At 45.9% G+C, this 25,924-nt stretch overlaps 1 protein-coding gene across 5 annotated transcripts in view; it reads left to right on the forward strand.

Moving 5' to 3' along the window:
* The window catches only part of ankrd6 (ankyrin repeat domain 6), a 113,215-nt gene that overhangs the window by 17,449 nt on the left and 69,842 nt on the right, over positions 1-25,924 (forward strand). Inside the window, exon 1 of one of the 5 annotated variants that reach the window (XM_033020861.1) lies at positions 7,723-7,975. The exons of the other annotated variants lie outside the window; for them this stretch is intronic. The gene's annotated coding sequence lies outside the window, so the exon portion shown is untranslated. Of the gene's footprint in view, positions 1-7,722; positions 7,976-25,924 lie in introns of those variants that run through there. 5 annotated transcript variants of the gene reach the window in all.

A 25,924-nucleotide genomic window follows, 5' to 3' on the forward strand; every position in this document is an offset into this window, starting at 1 on the left:
TCCCTCTTTGTTCTCCCTCTGCGCCGAGGCGATCCAGGCTCCAGATGTTGTGACCCCACCGGGTGATGGTAAATCCCGTGGCTCAACCATGCTCCGCGAACGGGCCGGTTCAAACTCCGCGGGTGGTCGCTGCCGCTGCCACAGCTCCGAGGCCGAGCCGGGCCGCCACGGTTCCGGGGCCGAGTCGGGTCTCCGTTGCCGCTGTCACAGCCCTGAGGCTGAGTCGGGTGTCCGCTGCCCCCGCCACAGCTTCGCGGCCGAGACGGGTCTCCGCTGCCCCCGCCACAGTTTCAGGGCCGAGTCGGGTGTCCGCTGCCCCCGCCACAGCTTCGCGGCCGAGTCGGGTCTCCGCTGCCGCCGCCACAGTTTCAGGGCCGAGTCGGGTCTCCGCTGCCGCCGCTACAGCCCCAGGACCGAGTCGGGTCTCCGTTGCCGCTGCCACAGCCCTGAGGCCGAGTTGGGTCTCCGCTGCCCCTGCCACAGCTTCGCGGCCGAGACGGGTCCCCGCTGCCTCCGCCACAGTTTCAGGGCCGAGTCGGGTCTCCGCTGCCGCAGCCGCCGCTACAGCTTCGGGGCCGAGTCGGGTCTCCGCTGCCGCCGCCACAGTTTCAGGGCCGAGTCGGGTCTCCGCCGCTGCTGCTGCCGCCGCCGCCGCTACAGCCCCGGGGCCGAGTTGGGTCTCCGCTGCTGCTGCCGCCGCTGCCGCTACAGCCCCGGGGCCAAGTCGGGTCTCTGCTGCCGCTGCCTCCGCCACAGCTTCGGGGCCGAGTTGGGTCTCCGCCGCCGCTACAACTTCGGGGCCGAGTCGGGTCTCCGCTGCCGCTGCCTCCGTCACAGCTTCGGGGCTGAGTCGGGTCTCCGCTGCCTCCGCTACAGCCCCGGGGCCGAGTCGGGTCTCCGCTGCCGCCGCTACAGCCTCAGGGCCGAGTCGGGTCTCCGCTGCCGCCGCCACAGCTTCGGGGCCGAGTTGCATCCCCCGAAGCAAGAGACCAAAACATGTTTCTCCCACCCCACCCACACACATACACAACTTAATAAAACATAATTAACTAAAACATGACAAAGCAACAAAAAGAAAGAAAAAAAACAGACGGACTGCAGGTGGGCCGCAGCTGTTAAGCCAGCGCCGCCATCTTGTAATTGCTGGTCGGCACGGACTCAATGGGCCATAGGCCTGTTTCCATGCTGTATCTCTAAACTAAACAAAAAATGGACTCATTTTACATTGTTTTAATTTTTTACTGGCCACAGTTCTTGAAAATTTAAAGTCACAGAATCAGTAAGCTGCAGTGATTTTGCACACAGTCCCCTTGACTGTCAATACTGGATGATGTTACTCCTTGTGACATGATAAGAGTTTCATGGATTACAGATGTTACATTGTGTAGGCCACATAGCCCAGCATCTTAAATGTCATGATGATATACACAGCACTAATTTATTATACAACACGGTCCAGATGTTCACCTTGCTACTTGATAGAAATATTTGGAGTTGCAATTCTCCATGTCTAGACAGGAGAAAACAGTCAAATAACAATTCAGATACAATTAAGCAAAGTCATTTCTAAATGGGCCTCAACATCATCAATGGGAAGTCATATATTTGACTATTCAATATGCTCCTTTGCATGTCTGCACAGTAAAACAAATGTTCAAAAGCCGAGGTTTCAATGTAAAGCATAATTGTGTGGGGGGGGGGGGTTGTCGGGGGAGGGGAGGGGAGGGTAGGGGTTGTGGGGTGGGGGGGGGAGGGGGTGTGGGAGGAAGGGTTATATGGGAGGGGGGTATGTGTGGGTTGGGGGAGAGGTGTGTGGGCGGGTGGTGTGTACGCATGGGGGGGGTGGTGAGGGGTGTGTGGGGGGATTGGGTGGTGTGGGGGCAGGGGGGTGGTGTGGGGGCAGTGGGGGTGGGGCGGTGTGAGGGTAGGGAGGGCAGGGGGTGCAGGGGGGGCGAGAGCTCGGAGAAAAGATGGGAGAAGAGCCGTGGGGGAGTGTGCGGTATTACAGGGGAGGGGGGCAGGAGCCAGCGAGGGGGACCAGAGGGGAAGGGGTTGGGGTGCGATGGGCTCACAGCGGGCACTGGTTGCTTCGCTGGCCGCTTCGCTGGTCGTTCTCCTCCGCACGGCTCGCTCACTCAACAGCACGGCTTGTGGATTCAGCCCAGCCTCCAGGGCTTTATTCTCCTCGCCCCGCACGGTGATTAACAGCGGGTGCCGGAAGGGGCGTTATCTTCATGGTGACTGACAGGCGAGAAGACCAATCTGCTGATCTCACGATTTTTTAAACCTTCATAACTTTTGTAATATTCCATCGAACGGAACAAAACTTGATGCGCTTGGGGCAGAGGAGAACGGTGAGTAAGGTGGCAAAAAATCCTAGCAATATAGGATACTGTTTTTGCGCACATTTAAAAAAATAAACGCAAAAGGGAAGAGGACAAGATGAGAGTTTTAGTAATAGTATAGATTCTGTTGCTCTTTTCACAGAGCTGCCTGACCTGAGCATTTCCAGTATTTAGTAGTTTTTTTCAGGTTTCCAGCCTCTGTGTTTTTATTTGATTTTCGTAAATGAGAAGTTTATAATGGCACAAAGGGAGCATGATGGGGCATCTTGGTCGTTCGGCATGGCCAAGTGGAGCTGAAGGGCCTGTTCCCATGCTGTATAGTTCTATGACTCTATAACTGCTAAACATTATTGTCCATGGAAGCGACCATCCTTCACACTCCTCTGTTGTACTGCTAATTAAACACCCATTCCTTCTCTCCAGAGATGCTGCCCGTCCAGCTGAGTTACTCCAGCATTTTGTGTCTATCTCCACTCTAAACTAAATCCTCACTCTTAAACCTTTCTTGGTTACCCGGAGTAACTCAACGGGTCGGGCAACGTCTCTGGGGAACATAGGTAGATGAGTCTGAATAAGGGTCCTGATCCAAATCGTCACCCATCCATGTTCTCCAGGGATGCTGCCTGACCTGCTGAGTTACTTCAGCACTCTGTCTTAATCTGCAGATTTATAGTTGTTTTACAGGAAAATTGTGATTTGTTCAGAAATATTTAACCTATCACCAGTACATGCTAGACGTAAATTATGTTCAGTGGCAAACATTATCCAGATGCTTAACCTCAAAAATGGTGAGAAGTTGCACATGCAAGACTAATGAGCACTCTTGGGCCATAAATTTAATAGGTGACTGCGATCGACCTGCAGAATTACCAGCTGGGGGTGGGGGGAGGGTGGGGGGACACCTATTATTGGCATTTGGTGAATATGAAGAGGAAATATTGCTCGGAACATGTAATTTCCTGTAGTTGATGGTCATTACTGTGGAATTTATTTCATATACACATTAGTAATGTCTCTTGTTCTTGAAATTGCATCTGAACAGTTTGATTAAAAAATCCAGAGGATACCTCAAGCAGTGTAAAGTAGTCTGAAGAAGGGTCTCGACCTGAAACTTCACCCATTCATTCTCTCCAGAGTTAAAGCCCTGTCCCACGGTACGAGTTCATTCCAAGAGCTCTCCCGAGTTTAAAAAAAAAATCAAACTCGTGGTAAGCACGGAGAATGAATGTAGCGGGTATGTCAGAGCTCGGGGACGTCCCTTAGCGCTAACGGCAGGTACTCTGGAAGACTCGCTAACGGCAGGTAAGTACGGGAAGACTCGTGAAGATTTTTCAACATGATGAAAAATGTCCACGAGAGCCCCGAGTACCGACGAGTGGCCATTACCGTAAATCTCCGAGATCAAATCAGGGCAAACTCGGGAGAACTCTTGGAATGAACTTGTACCGTGGGACAGGGCTTTTACTTCCTGCATTTAGTGTCTATCTTCAGTGCAAAGTAGAAGCTCTGGTATATTGATCCAATGACTGAATTAAAACTGACTAACCTGAAATACTTGATGCCCATAAAGATTCTGAAGGCATAACATTAGCTTGAAACCATTCACCAGGTTTGATAAAGGGCTGATGAAAGCTTGAATTATGAGTATTAACATGAATGTTCCTTTTAGACTCATCAATTGTATTATCAAAGACAGACATAAAAAGCGGGTCAGGCAGCATCTCTGAGGAAAAGGAATAGGTGAAGTTTCGGGTTGAGACCTTTCCTCAGACTCTTATTGTATTATCAAAATTCTTTGTTAATCCAAATATTCTATTATCAAAACTCTACAAATTGTCCCACATTTCGGCTGCAAATTTGGATCCAAAGATATTAGAACTTTATATACATTTTGCTATTTATTTCTGGTTCTGAGATGCTGGTGTGTTTTGGCATTTGAAGTGCAGTTCATTCTCCAGTGCATCCAGCAACTGTTGAAAAGCTGTTCTGGCAATTCTGCCACTCATAATTAAAGGTATCAAATATTTCCCCATTTGTTTATCTTCAGAGCACTTCTGTGAAAATCCCAGGCTTGAGTTCTTTCATTTTCAACGTATTTTGAAAAGCATTCTGTCTCCTCATTCATAAGGTCATTGGTAGAAAGATTAACATTTATTTACAATCCTTAGTTATCTTCAGAATAGGGTGATGGGCTATCTCTTGAACTGTGGCCAGCAGCTTTATGCAACGTGTATTGTTTGGCATCTTTCTGGAGGGCTGTTAGAGTGAATAATAGTTTGCAATGAGCCACAAGGGGAAAGACTGTGAGGATTGGTCAATTTGGGTCTTTGCGACAATCTGAAGGTTGTTTTTAATCACCTTTATAAATGATTTTCCACCTTTACAAACTATTTTCCACCATTTAGTCATACAGTGTGGAAACAGACCCTTCGGCCCAACTTGCCCACGCCAGCCAACATATCCCATCTACATTGGTCCCACCTGCCTGTGTTTGGCCATATCCCGCTAAACCTGTCCTATCCATGTACCTGTCTAAATGTTTCGTAAACATTGCAATAGTACCTGCCTTAACTACCTCCTTTGGCAGCTCGTTCCATACACCCACCAAACTGTTTCCTTGTTGTGAGACTCTATGACTGTATTTGATGCTCTGATAGGCAGATTTTTGGAGAGTAGTGAGGAGTTATGGAGAATGGACAGGAAAGTAATTAAATGATATTTAAACAATTAATAAAAACATGAATAAATACGTTGAAGGTAGACAAAAATGCGGAGAAACTCAGCGGGAGAAGCAGCATCTATGGAGCGAAGGAATAGGTGATGTTTCAGGTCGAGATCCTTGTTCAGAAGGGTCTTGACCAGAAACGTCACCTATTCCTTCGCTCCATAGATGCTGCCTCACCCGCTGAGTTTCTCCAGCATTTTTGTCTACCTTCAATTTTTCCAGCATCTGCAGTCCTTTCTTAAACATTAAATACGTTGAAATTAATTAAAATGTAAATTGACCGAAACCAGTAATGCAGGGTATCCACATTGGGTGCTGGACTCCCATGAGGGTCTCAGCTCAAAGTAACAGCATTGAGGATCTCTCGGATAGTTCGAGTGCGAGTGGCCTTCAGAAGTGACAAATTTATGCGAGTGGCCTTCAGAAGTGACAAATCAAGTCTTCCCCACTCAAAAAAAAAATTGTGCATCTCAGGGATACACAACGTTTGTGTCTGCTGCGTGATACAATACCAATTTAATGAAAAATTATGGCCTATGGACAGCTTGTAAATACGAGCAAGCATTTTGTAGACTTGCTGGCTGCTGCAGGCATCTTCTGCCATGTGGGAACTTGGTTATAGCAATAGAAATAATCGCAAAGAAATTGCAACAGTACCTCTATTTTAAATTTAAGGAGATTCGGCGTGTCAATAAATTCTCTAACTAACCTCTACAGTTGCACTGTAGAAAGTATCCTGACTGATGACATTGTTGACTAGTTCGGCAATTCAAACACACAGGAATGGAAGAGCCTGCATGGAGTGGTGGACTCAGCCCAGTCCATCATGAGCAAGCAACTCCATCATCAAAAGCATCTCAAGAAGGCAGCATCCGTCATCAAGGATTTAGTTTCAGTTTTGGAGCGAGGCCCTTTGGCCTGCCGAGCCCTTGTCGACCAGCGATCACCCCCATACACTAGTTCTATCCTACACACTAGGGACAATTTACCGAAGCCAATTATCCCAACAACCTGCGCATCTTTGGAATGTGGGCGGAAACTGGAGCACCACGCGGTCACAGGGAGAATGTATAAACTCTGTACAGGCAGCACCCATATTCAGGATCGAACCCAGATCTCTGGCGCTGTAAGGCAGCAAGTTCCACTGCCACTCTACCACCTAAGCACCTTGATTCATCTTGATGGTAGATTCCAACCACCGGGGCAGGAGGCACAGAAGTCTGAAGTCCCACGCCACCAGGTTTAGGAACAGCTACTTTCCTACAGCTATCATGTTCTTGAACCAACTTGCACAATTCCAATCCTACTTCAGCAACAGAACGCCACTGTCCATCTCGTGCACTATTGTGAACTTGTTCATGTTTCTACATGTTTTGCACTCATGTCTTTTTTTTTTTTTGCAAAAGTGAATTTTTAATGTATAATTTATGTTTTTGTGTGTTGTCTGAGTTTAAATGCCTGTGATGCTACTGAAAGCTAGGTGTTCGTTGTACTTGTGCATATGACAATGAACTTGACTTGGACTTGATACTGAGCTTTCTTTACTCTAGAAATATGCACTGGCTGGCACATCTTGGTGCCGAAGAATTGCCCTAAACTTGAAGATTTTAATGCAACTTTAAATTTCACTAGCCTGAAAACTTTACCAAAAAAAATTGCCAGTGGTTAATTATTTTGGTACCTATTGGTACCATTTCTCAGAAGTGTTGGCCTTAATGTCTGATTTACAGTCCACAGTAGATGTTCTAAAATTTGCACAAAGATGACAACCGCTGATGCTAGAAATAGGAACCTAAATCATTGCTCAGCAGCTTAGCATGGAGATCAATAGCTTGAAAACCAAATGTATAAGAAGGAACTGCAGATGCTGGTTTACACCGATGATGGGTACAAAATGCTGGCGTAACTCAGCGGGTCAGGCAGCATCTCTGGCGAAAAGGAATAGGTGACGTTTCGGGTCGAGACACTTCTGCAGACTTGGATGAAAGATTCCAACTCGAAACGTCACCTATTCCTTTTCTCCAGAGATGCTGCCTAACCCTCTGAGTTACACCAGCATTTTGGGTCTAGTTTGAAAACCAAAATTATTTAATAGCGGTAAACATTTATAATTTTGTCGGCGCCAGAAACGTGGTGACTCTTGAGCATTGCCAAGATGAGGCCTGCTGTATGATTTTTGCCATTTTGTATTCAAAACAAAGCATTTAACTGTAACTTGTTACATTGAATCAATGAAACGTGATGGACCCGAATTGAAAAGAAACTCGACACAAAGAACTGAAGATGCTGGTTTACGATTTAAAAAAAAAACCCACACCCAAACTGCTGGAGTAACTCAGTGGATCGGGCAGCATCTCTGGTGGATATGGAGCGGTGATGTATCGGGTCAGGACCTGTCTTCAAACCTGAAGCACTTTGTGTCCAGCACTATGTATCTTTTTTTTGATGAGAAAAGAAACTCAGTGAGAGAAATTGAGGCAATAAAAGGTTCAAGCACAAAGCCAGCTCCTTTTTACTGTCCACATTGTTTCCTGACTCAGGTTTGAACTCTTTTGAATTATTTGAACTCTAGCTAGAATTTGAGATAAACGTCATCAGTGTGTGTACATACTTCAGTGAGTAACAGATGCTGGAAAGTAGTGTTAAATAGACTTGGTTGGTTAAAGCGGTTCAGGCTGCCTTCATTGTTTTGGAGCTGTGTTGAAGCTACAATTGAAATGTAAATTGATGTGACAGTTACCCCAGTGGGAGCTGCTGGTAAGCAGTGCATTGTGGCTGTCGGCTATGAATGAGACATCTTAGGTTGAAGTCTTTGATCGTGTGGGTCTCTTCCTTGCATTCGCTGCAGAAAAAGCCTGGAGCTCGATAGTGAATGGCTGTTTGCCATGCTGGAGAAGCTGCAACTGTAAGTACTAGCTGTGCTTTACCCTTTCCAGTCACGTTGAAGTGATGATCGCCAGTACGTTCAGATCATAAAACAATGGCAAAATGGGAAAATGCTTTCTCCATAGTCCCTCCTCCTCTGGAGAACAATATGCTTAGGTAGTCTGTTATTTCAGGCTATACATGCATCCTAAGTGTTAACAAATTAAAAATACATTAGCTGCGTTTCAGAGGCTTATTGTCAAAACAAACAACACACACACACACATACACACACACACGCTTGGTCATTTAGTTGTAAGGCATTACTACATTTTTCTACGATCTATAGATCGATGGAAGTGGACTCTATAAAGAGAATTCCATTAATAAACTATGTTTAATAATTTTCCGTGTGTCGAATGGAGGTATGTGCCACGTGGCAGGGACAAGTAAGTTTAGCACAAAGACCAGTAAAGAACCATGAACAATGAACTACTATGAGTTCAAGCCGCTGCCAGAACTCAATTAGGTGCTGAAAGTCCCTTGCTGTGCACCTTGACCTACAATGTTAAATTGTGTGTTTCATTCCAATTTTGTAACGCCGATTGCCAGAATGAACCATTCAGACGTTCAGATATCTTGGGATACTTAACATTGTAGGAGAAATTGCTGCACTAAATTGTTGGGACATTTTAATAAAAATTTGCTTCAGTTTAGTGTCCTTCAGTTTGTAAATCTGTGTGACTGGTGGTTTTGTGAGTGAGATCTTGGGGCTTGTTTGAGGGAAGATTTTCTTTGGCTTGATTGTGGGAGGGGAGGGTGAGCAACAAAAGACAGGCCACCTCGATCCAGGCAGCCAGTGCGCAGGGAAGATCCATAAAGCAAGTTAATGCATAATGAGATAAGGCAGTTTGTGCAGCGTAGCACTGGAGAATTCAAGAGAATCAAGAGTGTTTTACTGTCATATGTCTCAGATAGAACAATGAGATTCTTATTTTTATTTTATTTTATTATTTATTTCGAACAGAATAAAAGAATAAAAAGCAAGTGTGAAACAGCATACAAAAAACATAAACAAAAATATTTATAAAGTGTCATAAACAATATCTATAAATAAATGAAATCATATGTGTCCAAAAAGGAGCAGGAAGAAGCCAAAGCTTATTAATTCCTTGCAGCAGCACCACAGAATATGTAAAATTCATTGTGTAGGAAGGAACTGTTTAAACTGAAGATAGATACAAAATGCTGGTGTAACTCGGCGGGACAGGTAGCATTTCTGGAGAGAAGGAATGTGTGACGTTTCTGGTCGAGACCCTTCTTCAGACTCGATGTAAAATTCATTGTTAATCAGGAGGCACATCAGCTGCATCAAAACTAAATAAATCCATTTTGTTTGGGCTAAAAGCCACCATTTTCTTGAATAACTGGTGACCAGCAGAAAGTTGGGTGTTTGCAAAACCCCCGAAGATCTTCACTTTTGTAAGGAGCCGATTATCTTAGTTCACTGGAAGTTAATGGCAACAAACACTTAATAAATATGCAATTTGGTGATCCAAAAAGAGTGCTGATTTAGTTCAAAACACACAGTGCTGAGGAACTCAACTGGTCAGGCAGCATCTGTGGAGGAAATGGACTGTTGACATTTTGGATCGGGACCCTTCCTGCTGATTTAGTTGCTGGATTTGGCTGAATTATTGCTAAGGATGGTGGCACTCCATGATTTGAACGTGTTGCAGGAACATTTGGCATGGTGTATTGGCAAAGATGTCAATCTTCAGGTGGGATATTAAACTGAGACCTCGTCTCTGCGCAAATGTAGTTCTGTGTTTGGAATGCACAAGGATTTGATGCTGAGGCTCTAAAGGGCCTGTCCCACGAGCATGTGACTCCATGCGGCAAGCGCGACCTAAAGGGCCGGTCCCACCAGCATGCGCCTGCATGCGGCAAGCGCGACCTAACGTGGTCGCTTGAGCCATACGGCCTCGCGGGGCCGGTCACACTTCGATTGACGGAGCCGTATGGAATTGTGCGGAGCTGGTCCCGACATCGCGCGGGGCTCCGAAAAACTGACCGTGTTCAGAAATTCTGCGCGGCAACGGCCTGCCGGCCCGCAGCTGCATCGACATTGTACGTCACGCGCGAACTTCCCGCGGGCTTCGCTCGAACTTCATGTCACTCTACCTCCGCGCGGCCCCCGCTTCTGGTTTGGTTGCGCTTGCCGCATGCAGGCGCATGCTCGTGGGGCAGGCCCTTTAGGTACTGGTCAGGCCGCAATTGGAATATTGTGAGCAATTCTGGACATCATATCTGAGGAAGAATGTGCTGGCTCTAGAGAGGGTCCAGAGGAGGTTTACAAGAATGATCCCAGGAATAAGTAGGTTAACCTATGATGAGCGTTTGTCGGCACTGGGCCTGTACTCACTGGAGTGTAGAAGAAGGAATACAGAGTATTGAAAAACTTGGGTAGAGTGGATGTGGGGAGAATGTTTCCACTAGTGGGAGAGTCTAGGACTAGTCATAGCCTCAGATTAAAGGATTTTTTTTAGGACAGAGATAAGGAGAAATTTGGTAGATTATTGATTAGTACGGGTGTCAGAGGTTATGGGGAGAAGGCAGGAGAATGGGGATGGGAGGGAGAGATAGATCAGCCATGATTGAATGGCCAAGTAGACTTGAGCCGAATTACCTAATTTTACTTCGGAGTCACGTGAGTGACTACGTGAAGACCCCGCCAGTATGCATGCGTGTCATATCGTCTATCGCATTGCGTTACGACTGGCAAGGTGGACGTGATTCTCCTGCCAGCAACAGACCTGAGGTAAGTTTTTAAAAAACTTTTCAGGCTTAAATCTTCTTGCAGGATCCTCTACTTAGCGGTCCTGCTTAAAGTCCGGGGCGAAGTCAGGACGGAGGGGAGACCCCAGTCACGAACTTCAGGGAACCTCGGTCACGGGGAATCCCGCCTACGGACCTAGGTGCTCGGAACCGCGGAATGCGGGTAGCGAACGACGGTGAATTCACCTTTGAGCCGCTGGCGGTAGAACCAGCGGCTTCATATTGGTGGAGAACCCGCTCGGGAGACCGTGGAATACGGGGAGCGGACGGCGGTGGATTCGCCTTCGAGCCGCTGGCAGTAAAACCAGCGGCTTCATATTGGTACCGGGGGCACCTGGACAACCGCTCCGGAGACCGAGGAACACTGGGAGCGGGCGGCGGTGGATTCGCCTTCGAGCCGCTGGCGGTGGATCCAGCGGCTTCATATTGGTGCCAGAGGCACCTGGAGAACCCGTACCGTAGACTGCAGGATGCGAGGAGCGGACGGCAGTAAGTCGCCTACTGAGCCGCTGGCAGTAAAACCAGCGGCTTCATATACATCCCCCCCCCCACTTTGTAAATCGCGGCTATCCCTTTTATAGGGACTGCGGGGATATCCCGGCTGCAGTTACTGCGGGGATACCCAGATCGGTGGGGAGGGGGAAGCCCTGACTGGAGAACATCATGGAGAAGCCCTGCTACAAGGGACCGCGGAGAAAAACCTCGGGGGAGAAATAACCCGCAATGGAAGCCTTTCTACAAGGACCACAGAGGGAACCCCAGCTGTAACAAACTACGACCAGGAGACCAGGCTCGGGAGGAGCGTTGCCTCGCAGCAGAAGGTTTTAAAAAGGACATGCAGGTAAATTCCTTACTCGAAGGTCGTTTTGTGCTATTTTGTGAGAATATGTTGCAGGAATGGACCGCATCCAGACTGACTGCGGAGAATTGCGGGCAGTCAGGGCAGTCAGCAGCGGTAGACTGCACCTGGATCGCTATTGATCAGCAGTCTCCGACCTGGCACCTGCACAGTCGGAATCGACAACAGACTGGTGGGAAGGCCAAGCAGAAGTCGGACAAGCCGAAGACTCGGACGAGTCAGGCTGTGAAGACTCACCGCCGGCGGGAGCAACTGTGATCGCATATCCCGCATGGAGCGGTTGATGGAGCAGAAGCTCCAATGTAACATGCTCCGGTATATGGAGTCTAGTCACCATGGGGTCCCAGGACGCCCATGGCAGCACCTTATTGAGGGCTGAATAATGCATCTCCCTCGACAGAGGGGAGCATTAGGAGTCACTTCTGGGCTGACTCTGAAGACAGGGGTTTGGCTGAAGATACACCAAGTGTGCAGGAACAACACTACCAGCAGCAGGAGCTCGACGAGTGGCCGTCGGGTCCAGGAAGGCCACTTCATCACGCAAGACCTCACATCTTCGACAGCAGCACCCCTACGCACCCACCAGCAAACCACGATGAACTGAAGCTGGTGAAAGCTTGAAGGCCGTACAACCAGGACAAAGGTCTTTTTAGGCCCAGAACGTCCTTCCTGGAAGATGCGCCAACCCCGTACTCGAGCTCCTCTACCTCCCAGGAGCAGGTGCAAAATCATGCACACATATTTGAGGCAGCTCCTGGGTCTGGTTGCATAAGTCCTCCCATTCGGATAAAGGTATGGAACCACATCGATGATGTCTCCTGTCACGGATACAAGTTGGTAATATTAAACTGGTTTGATTATTTACACTGGTTTGTGATAACATAAGATTAGTTTATACTGCACACAGGTATGGTTGGAGTTGCCTTTCAAGGCAGGCTCACAAGAATGGGATGTGGACTGATCATTGTCAACAGCCTCAACCCGCATGTGCAGTATAGACTTTTCTGAATAACTTCCATGTGATCATTTCCGCTCACAGGGTTGAAGATATTTGAAATTTAACTGGATGAGGCAACGATACACTCAGGAGCGTTACAATGGGCTAACTCCAGTTTCCAGATTATTTACCAAATCACTACTATCAGTGCTTCGGCTGCACAGAGCTAACAAATAAGTGGCATGGCCAATCTGGATGATATTGAACATACTGTATTTTACTAAATTAGCCTTATCAGCAACATAGCTATAATTTGAGAAATTGGTTCTCACCCGTCCAGTTAAATTTAAATTAAGTTGATACCAACTGAAACTATTGATTATTGGGATACAATCATCCATTTATTTGTCTGGGATCAGCTCTAAGACAAAAAATTAGACCTCTGCTATTTTTAGCTGAAACTATCAAAGTCACAATGATGGACAGCTTTGCTCCACTAAAACCTCTTATCCGTAAATCTTCAGTCGTTTCCAAACTGATGCTATTGCCCAAAGATGGGTAATTTACTAATACCATCTCTAGTTACGGAGGCAGATGGGATTAGCATGAGTTATCAAGTGTTCAGTCATGGTATCAACTGCCAATGGACACCAGGTGCATTCTGTGCATTAAAGGGTGTGTGGATATGCATAAACTGCATGCACAAGTCCAAGGTGATACACTTGGTGGTGGTATATGTTAATCACAAAGGTACAATCAAATCTAAGTATCCGGTGATAGTTTTACCAAACCACATTTAGCACTGGTGTATTATTATGCAAAATCAATGACAACACAGAATGAATGTGTGATCACAAAGTATTTAATGACATTGTGGATCGATGGAACACTAACTATTGAGATGCTTGCATCCAGGCTCAATCAACAATGAACGAGGCATATAGTGGCGAAGGGTGCATTCTCGCTACACTAGGGAGGAATGTCCTTTTATGTCTTCCTCCATTTGGCCTCAATAGACGGGTCTTGCAAAATTCAGCCAGATTCCCGCTTCCGGGTTTTCATAGTGCCTGCCTGGGTTATATACCTATGGCTCCTGCTGAGGCGAAGAATGAGCATAAAACCTTACATAGTTATTTCCGGATAAAAAATATGCTGGTTCAGTTGTGATGTTGAAACCATCCTCTGCATTATATAATCAATTCATAGACTTACTGACTCTGAGAGATCATTCCTGCAGCTCGGGTTGTCAAACCATAAGCATTAGGAGTGCTCACTACAGATTGCAGGGATAGCACCAAATAGCAGCAATCTGCATAGGAGATGGGAAGCATTGTTTATGCTTCCTTACGTTTAACTCGGCACGGATGACTGACATTAAAATTCAGTTTTATGGGATTATAACATTAAGTTAATATTCCATTACTGTGCCTGAAGTACCTCCTCATCATTTGGCTGCTGAGAACATAAACCACTCTGTCCGGTCTCACCCTCTGATATCCAGAGAATGAAAGTATCGTCAACTTAAAACCTCCCAGGCCTAGGGACGCAGAGATATGGGTTGTTAACATTGTACTACGTCACTTCACCGATGGGCACCAGCAACATCCCTGTCCATGGTCATACTCACGTACTAGTGATTATGCCATGGCACTGAGTACAGCGATATGGGTCCAGTCATTGCTACACTGGATAGGATGATCATATCTGCGGGCTCTAATAACATGTTTTGTTTATGATTAGTCAAGCAGATTAGACAGGGACACAAGACCAAACTAGATGTTGCATATCCCATGGACCTTGGGTTGTGTGTGGTCACGCATCTACACCAGTATGTCAAGGTTCCCAAGAGCCTTATAGATTCTGACAGCAATATTGTTAGTTACATAAAATCTTGTTAGAAGGAATCACTACGAACCTTCTCTAGATGATTATATGGGTCTGGCATATACAGGAGTGTACATTGACATTGAGTCTCATTCCACCAGGACCGCTATACCTCAGCAGCAGGGATGGACCACATGTTGCAGGATGGTCAAACTATTGATCTGTCCAAATATTCAGAATAAACCTATTGCCAGATCAGGGGTATTGCCAACTCTATGTTAGGTATGGTTCATACTTCCTCCAGGTTGAGGGAGGTTACTATTGCCACTATTATTCATTAATAGCATCAACATGTCTATATCTGTCATGTCTGAATGCATTCTTAATGTTCACTCATCATTAGCCTACTGATGCAGTGTATGACGCCTGGACTCGTTTCCACGGCATGAAATCACAGAGCTTTAAAATCTTCACGTGACTCTGAAGTAAAATAGTAAGATTAAACGAGAACTTACCAGTTTGAAGTTTGATCTTTATTTTATGAGGAGTAACGTTGCGGGATTGCGTGCCCTCCACGCCCACCCTCGATCATAAAGTTCAACTGGTATCCTATTTCTCTAATCTTACTATGTTCAGTTCATTTACTGTTGTCTGTGATTTCACACCTCTGCTTTGAAGATTGACACGCATGCGTACTGGCGGGGTCTTCACGTAATCCCTCAACGTTACTCCTCATAAAATAAAGATCAAACTTCAAACTGGTAAGTTCTCGTATAATCTTACTATTCTACTCCTATCACTTATGACTTATGACCTTATATCCCGGCGGGCCGTGTGGCTGGATGCTCTGTGGCCTGTTGACGAGAAGCCCCCAAACTTCCACCAGCTCATCCCTCAATGACCAGAGTCTGTAGTAAAGGGAGCCAATGCCGGCGGACGTGAGGAGCAAAGCTGGAAGGAGTATGAAGCGGGGTCAGGCCCTTAGAAAGCATTTTATCGGGATGCATCACAGCACGGTCTGGGAACAGCTCCATCCAAGAACACAAGCAAGTGCAGAATTGTGGACGTTGCCAAACCAACCTCCCTTCCATTAACTCCATCTACACTTGATGCTGCCTCGACAAGTCCACCAGCGTAATTAAGGACCGCTCTCATCTCACTTCCCTCTCTTCTCCCGTCTCCCATCAGGCAAGAGGGACAGGTGTGAAAAGATATCTCCAGATTCGGGGACAGTTTCTTCCCGGCTGTTATCAGGCAACTGAATGGTCCTCTCACCAGCTAGTCCTGAGGTAGCAGTCCTGACCTCCCAGCTACCTCATTGGAGATCTTTGCAACATCTTTAATTGGACTTTATCAGACTTCATCCTGCACTAAGTATTGCACCCTTTGTGTACTGCGGGCACCTTAATTGTAATGCATAGCATTTGGACTGGATAGCACACACACAAGACTATACCTTGATACAAGTGACAATAAAGTAAAGTAAAGTAGCCTTTATTGTCATTCAGACCTTTCGGTCTGAACGAAATTTCGTTGCCTGCAGTCATACATATAATAAAAATGCCAAACACACCCAATAAACACAAATTTAACATCCACCACAGTGAGTTCACCAAACACCTCCTCACTGTGATGGAAGGCAAAAATTTTAAAGTTCTTGTCTCTTCCCTCCTTGTTCTCCCTCTTTTCCGACCTGTGAGCTCCCGACGTTGGTCAGGTCGCTGCTGCCGCCGGAACGCCACAGCTCCGCTGCCGGGTCGCCACTGCCGCTGCCGCCGGAACGCCACAGCTCCGCTGCCGGGTCGCCACTGCCGCTGCCACCGGAACGCCACAGCTCCGCTGCCGGGTCGCCACTGCCGCTGCCAACGGAATGCCACAGCTCTGATGCCGGGTCGCTGCTGCCGCCGGAACGCCACAGCTCTGCTGCCGGGTCGCCGCTGCCGCTGCCACCGGACCGCCACAGCTCCGATGTTGCTGCCGGAACGCCACAGCTCCGCTGCCGGATCGCCACTGCCGCCGGAACGCCACAGCTCTGCTGCCAGGTAGCCGCTGCCGCCGGAACGCCACAGCTCTGCTGCCAGGTCGCCGCTGCCGCCGGAACGCCACAGCTCTGATGCCGGGTCGCCGCTGCCGCTGCCACCGGAACGCCACAGCTCCGCTGTTGCTGCCGGAACGCCACAGCTCCGCTGCCGGGTCGCCGCTGCTGCCAGAACGCCACACCTCCGATGTTGCCGCTGGAACGCTGCCCCAGCTCCGCCATTAGGCCTCGGCGCAGACGGAGACGGACACGGGGGATACGACAAGAGAAGTCGCATCCTCCCGAAGGAAGAGACCAAAAACACGTTCCCCCTACACCCATACACAACATAATAAAATAAAACCAAAAATTAACTAAAACAGGACAAAAGAACAAACAAAAAAAAGAAAAAACAAACGGACTGCAGGCGAGCCGCAGCTGCTAAGGCAGCACCGCCATCTTGTAATAATAGACTAAACTGATTATAATAAACTAACCTAAATCATGAGTGGTGTAGATAAGATGAGCACAGATGTAAGATAATAAGGGAAAAGATTTAAACGTGACCTGTGAAAAAGTTTTCTCACAGCACGTGGGGGGTAAATGGAACGAGCTGCTGGAGGAAGATGTAGAGGCAGGTACAATAACAACTTTACATTTAAAATATATTTGGACTGGAAGGGTTTGGAGGTGTATAGACTAAAAGCAGGCAGATGGGACTGGCTTAGATGGGCATCTTGGTTGACAAGGGTGAATTGGGCCGAAATGGCCTGTTTCCCTGTTGTCTGGCTCTGTGCAATTGTGAAAGATCATTCCCCCTTCTGTTTATAGCTTCTACTGTGTTAATTGCTAATGAAAATAATAATAAACACAAAAGAGCCCACAGACTGTACTGCATTTATGAAAACAAATGTTCAAATTGTACTAATCCCAGCTAGGGGCAAAAGAATTCCCATTATCCAAATATTTATGCGAATCAGACTGACAGCTACACAATGATAACTGTTTGGTGCCAAGTTTTCTCGTTGCTTTAAACCAACTTCCAGACTGTAGTCTGTTTACTAATAAGACAACTATATGATTCTCAGCCAGAACAAAATACAATGTATTTAAGAAATGATGCACATTCATGCTATGTATGGGTTTCAAGAAATGCCGAGTTCATGGAAAAATATTTGGACCGTTCAGAATTTCACAAATAACTTCAACCATTCTGTTGCTATGCAAGATGACAGATGCAATTCATTGTCAATTGTTTCTTGTGTGGGGAAGCAAAAGGTTTGCAAGGCAGTCTTGCAACAACTTCCTTTTATTAACACACTGTATGTGTTTGACGGTGCTGTCAAAAATAATGAAGGGCAGAGGTTTAAAATGTATTAAGCTGAATGTTGCAATATACCCCAATACGCCTGTGAATATCAGCACGAGGATTCCACATCTGAGCACTTTCTGGCAATCAGTTTGATCCTGGTGATCCCCTATGTATTTTCAAATCCTTTAGCACCGCATCCAATAAAAACTTGGCCTTCTGAATAGATGCAGTAGCATGTGGAGACTGCAATCTATAATTCAAAATAAGATACTCCCATGCGGAAGGCCAAGGCAAGGGGTAGATATCCTGGTGGAAGCCAAACAGAGATGTGTTGAGGCAGTGCAGTGTAGGTTCATGAGATTGATCCCTGGGATGGCGGGACTGTCATATGAGGAAAGATTGAAAAGACTAGGCTTGTATTCACTGGAGTTTAGAAGGACGAGGGGGATCTTATAGAAACTTATAAAAGGACTGGACAAGCTAGATGCAGGAAAAATGTTCCCAATGTTGGGCGAGTCCAGAACCAGGGGCCACAGTCTTAGAATAAAGGGGAGGCCATTTAAGACTGAGGTGAGAAATGTTTTCACCCAGAGAGTTGTGAATTTGTGGAATTCCATGCCACAGAGGGCAGTGGAGACCAAATCACTGGATGGATTTAAGAGAGAGTTAGAGAGAGCTCTAGGGGCTAGTGGAATCAAGGGATGTGGGGAGAAGGCAGGCATGGGTTATTGATTGGGGACGATCAGCCATGATCTCAATGAATGGTGTGCTGGCTCGAAGGGCCGAATGGCCTCCTCCTGCACCTATTTTCTAAGTTTCTATGTGCTATTAGGCCTGCACTCAGCAGCAGCAGTAGTATGTATCAACAAGTATCAAGCAGCAAAAGGAAACTGACCAATGGTCCAGGATGCCCATTCACAATGGATAGAGTGGATGTGGAGAGGATGTTTCTACTCGTGGGAGAGTCTAGGACTAGAGGTCATAGCCTCAGAATTAAAGGACGTTCTTTTAGGAAAGAGATGAGGAGAAATTTCTTTAGTCATAGGGTGGTGAATCTGTGGAATTCATTGCCACAGAAGGCTGTGGAGGCCAAGTCAGTGGATGTTTTTAAGGCAGAGGTAGATAGATTCTTGATTAGCGCGGGTGTCAGAGGTTATGGGAGAAGGCAGGAGAATGGGGTTAGGAGGGAGAGAAAGATCAGCTATGATTGAATGGCAGAGTAGACTTGATGGGCTGAATGGCCTAATTCTACTCCTATCCCTTATGACCTTAATCCCAAGGCGGCTTTCATTGGTTGTGGAAATGCTGGGGAAGGAACTGCAGTTGCTGGTTTACACTGAAGATAGAAATAAAATACTGAAGTAACTCATTCAGTGGGACAGGCAGCATCTCTGGATAGAAGGAATGGATGACGTTTTGGGTCGAGACCCTTCTTAGTAATGGAAAATGATTTCATGGGTGCCTGTTTGTGCTATCCTGCGCTTTTGTTTTTAAGATATCCTGACATTCTTGTTGCTAAGAATTGTGTCATCTTTTGAAGAAAATTTGTTGGGGAAAATAGTTTTTATTTCCTGTACATACATGGCCAACAGCCAGGTTCTCTCTCTGTAAATCAAGTGAATGGAGAATTTGTTCCCATGCAAGATGGGACAGCTTTTCTTTTACTTTTGTTGTCTCTAGGAAGCAAATGGTGGTTAAGAGTAACCACAATTAATGTTTTTGGAGAATTGCCTAAAAAAATTAGAAAAAGGACCACATCATTTTGGTTATTATTGCACTGTGGTTTACACTGTGCGAAATATACTGAGTCTCCAGGAATGGTTGTAGATGCTGGAGTTGGGTCCTATGCCAGGAATGTAGAATGAAGCTCATTTCTTCATTCATTCATTCAGAGAGGGGAGAAGAGAGAACGACCGGATTATGAGTGGTTCTTGATTATGTTGGCTGCTTTTCTGAGGTAGTGAGAAGTGTAGATGGAGTCGTGGTGGGAGGAAGCTGTTTTGTGTGTTGGTGATTCTGGTTTGCGATTATGTGTTCCACTTCAGGCTATGAATTTGTACCAAAGTCAATTTAGCAAGAGAAGAAACATTTCAGTTTTGGAAAGTACATTTAAGCCACTTGAGTTTTGGAAAGTAGTGTCATTAATTCGGCCGAAAAATATTTTAGAATGCAATTTAACAAAATTGCTGCTGCAGTCCGATTTTTAACATTTTCTTGACATTGTGGGACGAATCACAGATGGTGACGAGTCAGAGTATAGAGGTGAGATCGACCGATTGATCAAATGATGCCAGCACAATAACCAGGCTCTCAACACCAGCAAAACCAAGGAACTGATTGTGAACTTTGGAAGGTGTAGGATAGGGACCCACAAACGATGGTGGAAAGGGTCATGAACTTCAAATTCCTGGGCGTGCACATTTCCGAAGATCTTTTCTGGTCCCAGCACACTGATGTAATTATAAAGGAAGCACACCCCTCTACTTCCTGAGAAGATTACGGAGAGTCAGTATGTCAAAGAGGACTCTCTCGAACTTCTCCAGGTGCACAGTAGAGAGCATGCTGACTGGTTGCATCGTGGCTTGGTTCGGCAACTTGAGCGCACAGGAGCGGAAAAGAATGCAGAAAGTTGTGACCACTGCCCAGTCCATCATCGGCTCTGACCTCCCCACCATCGAAGGGATCTATCGCAGTTGCTGCCTCAAAAAGGTTACCAACAACATCAAGGACTCACACCATCCTGGCCACGCACTCATCTCTCCGCTGCCATCAGGTAGAAGGTACAGGAGCTTGAAATCTGGTACATCCAGGTTCAGGAACAGCTACTTCCCCACATCCATCAGGCTACTAAACTCGCCAACAAACAGACTCTGAACTATAACAACCTATTGCACTTTATCTGTTTATTTATGTGTATATATATGGTCTATGCTATATAGACACACTGAAATGTTCTGTATGTATGCTTACAATACTCTGTTGTGCTGCAGCAAGCAAGAATTTCATTGTCCTAACTGGGACACATGACAATAAACTCTCTTGACTTGACTTGACTTGACTTTGTCATTGTAATGAAGGGCTATTTGTTTTACTTCCTAGAGTGAATACCACTCGCATGACTGTGTCGAAAGGAACTGCAGATGCTGTTATTTAAACCAAAGATAGACACAAAATGCAGCAGTAACTCAAGTGGGACAGGCAGCATCTCTGGAGAGAAGGAATGGGTCACATGAACTGCTTGGGTGGAGGTTTTGTACAAAAAATAGAATTTAACTTCATTATATGTTACTCTTGAGTTTAGCTTGGAATGCACTTTAGAGAGAGATGTAGGTAGTAATGATGGTTTAGAGCAGGGGCCTCCAAACTTTTCAGCATGAGGGCCACATTATATATTTGGCACATTTTTGTGGGCCGTAGGAAAAAATAAAGAAATGTCAGTTTTATAAATTCAATGAACTCAAAAATAACTTAAGTAAAATGGAAGAAATTCAAAACAAAACTTGAAGCCATCAACCAAGGTTAAACTTTAAGCTAAAGAGCGGGTGAATTAATTTATATATATATATGCACACACTTACCGGTTCCCCACTGAGAGGGTTTCTTGCAGCGAGTCGGGAGCATGCCTAAACCCCGCACCCCCCCCCCCAACACCCTGGCCCTCTCTCTCTCTCCCCCAACCCATGGCAACTCCAACCAAACTCGATGGAAGAAGCAGTGACGCGCCCTAACAGACAGCGATCAATGGAAGCAGGAGAAGCAGCCTTACCCGGGTTACTCTAAATATAAATGTTTAAAAGGCTCTGAAGACTACACGGTGGATGTTTGAAAGTGACAGACCTGATTTATTTAATTATCCCACCAAGACACAAAAAATAACACCAAGGACACAGGAGGATTTCATGAGCACTGGAATGCTCCAATTCTAATGAGGGTTATTTTGATTTAATGGCCCTGCAGTTTTTACTGGGGCCCCTTAATTGGCTTGTTAATATTATCGAAAAATTACAAACAAAAATGTATGGCAGCACCATACATGTGGGTGGCACAGTGGTAGAGTTGCTGCCTTGTAGCGCTAGAGACCCGGGTTCGATTCTGACTATGGGGGCTGTCTGAACGGAGTTTGTACCTTCAAGGTGGAGTACATGCCCCAATCAGCATCAATGGTGCTGAAGTGGAAATGGCAGGGAGCTCAAGTTCCTTGTACAATATGTGCAATAGTAGATTCTGCAATTTAAGAAGATCTTGGATCATAAGGCATGCTTGGTCCTGTTTAGTTTTGTTTAGAGAAACAGCGCGAAAACAGGCCCTTCGGCCCACCAAGTCCGCACCGATCAGCGATCCCCACGTACTGACACTATTCTACACACACTAGGGACAATTTTACGTTTCTACCAAGCCAATTAACCTACAAACCTGTACGTCTATGGAGTGTGGGAGGAAACTGAAGATCTCTGAGAAAACCCACGCAGGTCACGGGGAGAATGTACAAAGTCCGTGCAGACAGCACCCGTAGTCGGGATCGAACCAGGGTCTCCGGCGCTGCAAGGCAGAAACTCTGACTGTATGCAATACTCGCACGCGCACAAAACCATGGCTCGTGCCTTCCAGTACAAAGCAACATTCAAATGGATGCAAGTGTTACAAGTGTTGCCACATGTTGTTAAATTATTTGTTCACCAAATGTTGACAACTATTTTTCATCTTAGGTTCTTGATTACTTCTCTCTTCCCACCTTGTTTATAATTTAGTTTCCCTCCCTTTCTGAAATCCTACAATTGTACAGAATCTTTAGTTAGGATTTGCCAGGAAAGGAGTTTCAGTCATTAATTATTTTGTGTGAAGATTCTGTCTGTTAAGTCTTTTTCCATATCTGTAACTTTGATACTCCTTTCGACTGCTTAATTGCGCCTTTTGATGTCTGCTACATGATCTCAGTCCAAGTTATTTGTGGGCCCGCTTGCAAGGGCAGGGAGTAATTTTGAAATAAAAAATACTTGCATGTTGAAAATAAAATATAATGCAGGTAAAGATTGCAAATAAGGAAAACCAGGACATTCCGCATCTTCATCACGTCCCGAAAAGCTCCAAAGCGGAATGAAGTACAAAATTACCAACTACTAGTATTGATATCGGTTTGTAATTGTTGCGTGCGCTGAGATACAGTGAAAAGCATTGTTTGCATGCCATCCGGTCAAATTATACTATGCATGAGTACAATCAAGTCATACACGAGTGTACCAGGTAGTGCAAAGAGAAATGTGCCAGGCTGCAGAATATAGTGTTACAGCAATATAGAACTAGGGTTGCAGAGAAAAAGTCCGCAATGAGATAGGTAGAAAGATCAGAACTAGCCAGTGGGGGGGTGGGGGGGATCATTCAGTAGCCTGATAACAGTAGGGAAGAAGCTGTTCCTGAATCTGGCATTTTGTTTGCCCGACGGGAGAGGGTAGGAGAGGGAATGACCAGAGTAAAAATGGTCCTTGATTATATTGGCTGGTTTCCTGCGGCACCGTGAAGTGTAGATGGAGCCAATGGTGGAGAGTATGGTTAGTTTGATGGATTGGGCTAAATCCACAACCCTTTGCAATACATTGACATAGCAGTTGCCAAACCAGGTTGTGCTGCATCCTGACAGCATGCTTTTTATCATGCATCTGTAGAAGTTGGCAAAAGTAATTGGATACACACCAACTTTAGTCTTCTGAGGAATTCGAGGCGTTGGTATGCTTTCATGGCTGGATTGTCAACGTGGTAATATTTACACTTAGGAACTCGAGCTCCATGCCATTTCCACTTCGGCACCATTGATGTTGATTGGGGCATGTATTCCACCTCGCTTTCTGAAGTCAATAACTAGCTCCTTCGTCTTGCTAACATCGAGGTAGCGGTTTCTTGACTGGGTCCCGTGGCTTCCAGTGAAACTGTAGCCATGGAAATGTTTGATATGATTTTGTATTTGAAACGGGCCCCTCGGCCCACTGATTCCCCGCACGCTAATACTATTCTACACTAACACCACCCTAGGGACAATTTACAATTATACCAAGTCAATCAACCTACCAACCTGTACGTCTTTGGAGTGTGGGAGGAAACCTGAGACCTCAGCGAAAACCCACGCAGGTCACAGGGAGAAGGTATAAATTCCGTACAGACAGCACCCCTAGACAGAATCGAACCCGGGTCTCTAGCACTATTAGGCAGCAACTTTACCACTGTGTCACTCACATGTATGGTGCTGCCATACATTTTTATTTGTAACTTTTCAATTATATTAACAAGGCAATTAAGGGGCCCAGTAACAACTGCAGGGCCATTAAATCAAAATAACCCTCATGAGAATTGGAGCAATCGAGTGCTCATGAAATCCCATTTCCTTGGTGTTATTCTTTGTGTCGTAGTGGGATAATTAAATAAATCAACTTATACATTTTGGTCTCCTAATTTGAGGAAGGACATTATTGCTATTGAGGGAGTGCAGCATAGGTTCACCAGGTTAATTCCCGGGATGGCGGGACTGATGTGTGATGAAAGAATGGGTTGACTGGGCTTGTATTTGCAGGAATTTAGCAAGAGAGGGGATCTTATAGAAACATATAAAATTCTTAGAGGATTGGGCAGGGTAGATGCAGAAAAAAATGTTCCCGATGTTGGGGGAATCCAGAATCAGGGTGTCACAGTTTAAGAATAAGCCGTGTAGGACTGAGATGAGGAAAAACGTTTTCACCCAGAGAGTTGTGAATCTGTGGCATTCTCTGCTACAGAAGGAAGGGGAGGCCAATTCACTGGATGTTTTCAAGAGAGAGTTAGATTTTTGCTCTTAGGGCTAAGGGAATCAAGGGATATGGGGAAAAAGCCAGAACGGGGTACTGATTTTGGATGATCAACCATGATCATATTGAATGGCGGTGCTGGCTCGATGGGCTGAATGGCCTACTCTTGTACCTATTTTCTATGTTTCTATGTTTGTCACCTTCAAACATCTCCCATTTGAGGCTCTTCATCTGTGATCCACAAGTCTTACTTGGGACATGGGAGACATGGGAGCTGAATTAGGCCATTCAGCCCGTCGAGTCTGCTCCACCATTTGATCATCGCTGATGCACACCTCCATTGCAAAGTCCTTTTATTCGGAGGCAGCGGCGTCCAGTATTAGATTCTCCCGCTAATGAAAACATCCACTCTATCCTGGCCTTTTATTAGTTGGTAGCTTTCAATGAGATCCTCCCCCAGCCTTCTAAACTCTGGCAAGTACAGGCCCAGATCCATCAAACGCTCCTCATTCGTTAACCCAATCATCCCCATTTGGAGTCACTATTTTAATTTTTGATAAAAAGCTATCATTTTTTGACACTCCATGGCTTCACCAATGTCAATGCAATAAGAGCAGGTTTCTGGTTTTAGTGAATAGGAGAAGATTTTAAAAAATGATACTGTGGAAGGAGGAAGGAATTCCAATGGTGATGCGTGTCAGAATCTTTCAATGTACATTACAATCTTTGTGGCATTTTTCACGTGTAATGATTGGATTAAGGGCGGCAAGGTGGCAGAGTTGCTGACTTGCAGTGCTTGCAGCACCGGAGACCCGGGTTCGATCCCGACTATGGGTGCTGTCTCTATGGAGTTTGTACGTTCTCCCCATGGTCTGCATGGGTTTTCTCCGAGATCTTCGGTTTCCCCCAATACTCCAAAGACGTACAGGTTTGTAGGTTAATTCACTTGGTGTATGTGTAAATTGTCCCTAGTGTGTGTAGGATAGTGTTAATGTGCGGGGTCACTACTCGGTGCGGATCCGGCTGGGCGAAGGGCCTGTTTCCGCGCTGTATCTCTAACCTAACTAAACTAAACTAATGAAGGATAAATGTCAACCCACAAATGGCAATGTTACGATGATTGTGTAACCGTATATTGTGATGTTGGCTAAGGGCTAAATATAGGTCCGGTTATTGACAATGCCGCAAAACTCAGATAATCGGACGCCCTTGAGACATTATTTATGCTGGACTGACAGTTTTCAGAACATTGCACATAGAAATGTACGGCAGAGGTCCTTCAGCTCACAATGTCTATGCCAAACGTGATGCCAGGTTAAACTAAACTCCTCAGGCTGCACGTGATCCATATTCCACCTGTGAAAAAGTTATCCCTTAGGTTCCCATTACACCTTTTCCCTTTCAACTTAGACCCACATCCTCCAGTTCTTGA

Source organism: Amblyraja radiata, chromosome 5, assembly GCF_010909765.2.
Source record: "Amblyraja radiata isolate CabotCenter1 chromosome 5, sAmbRad1.1.pri, whole genome shotgun sequence".
NCBI classification, from domain to species: Eukaryota; Metazoa; Chordata; class Chondrichthyes; order Rajiformes; family Rajidae; genus Amblyraja; species Amblyraja radiata.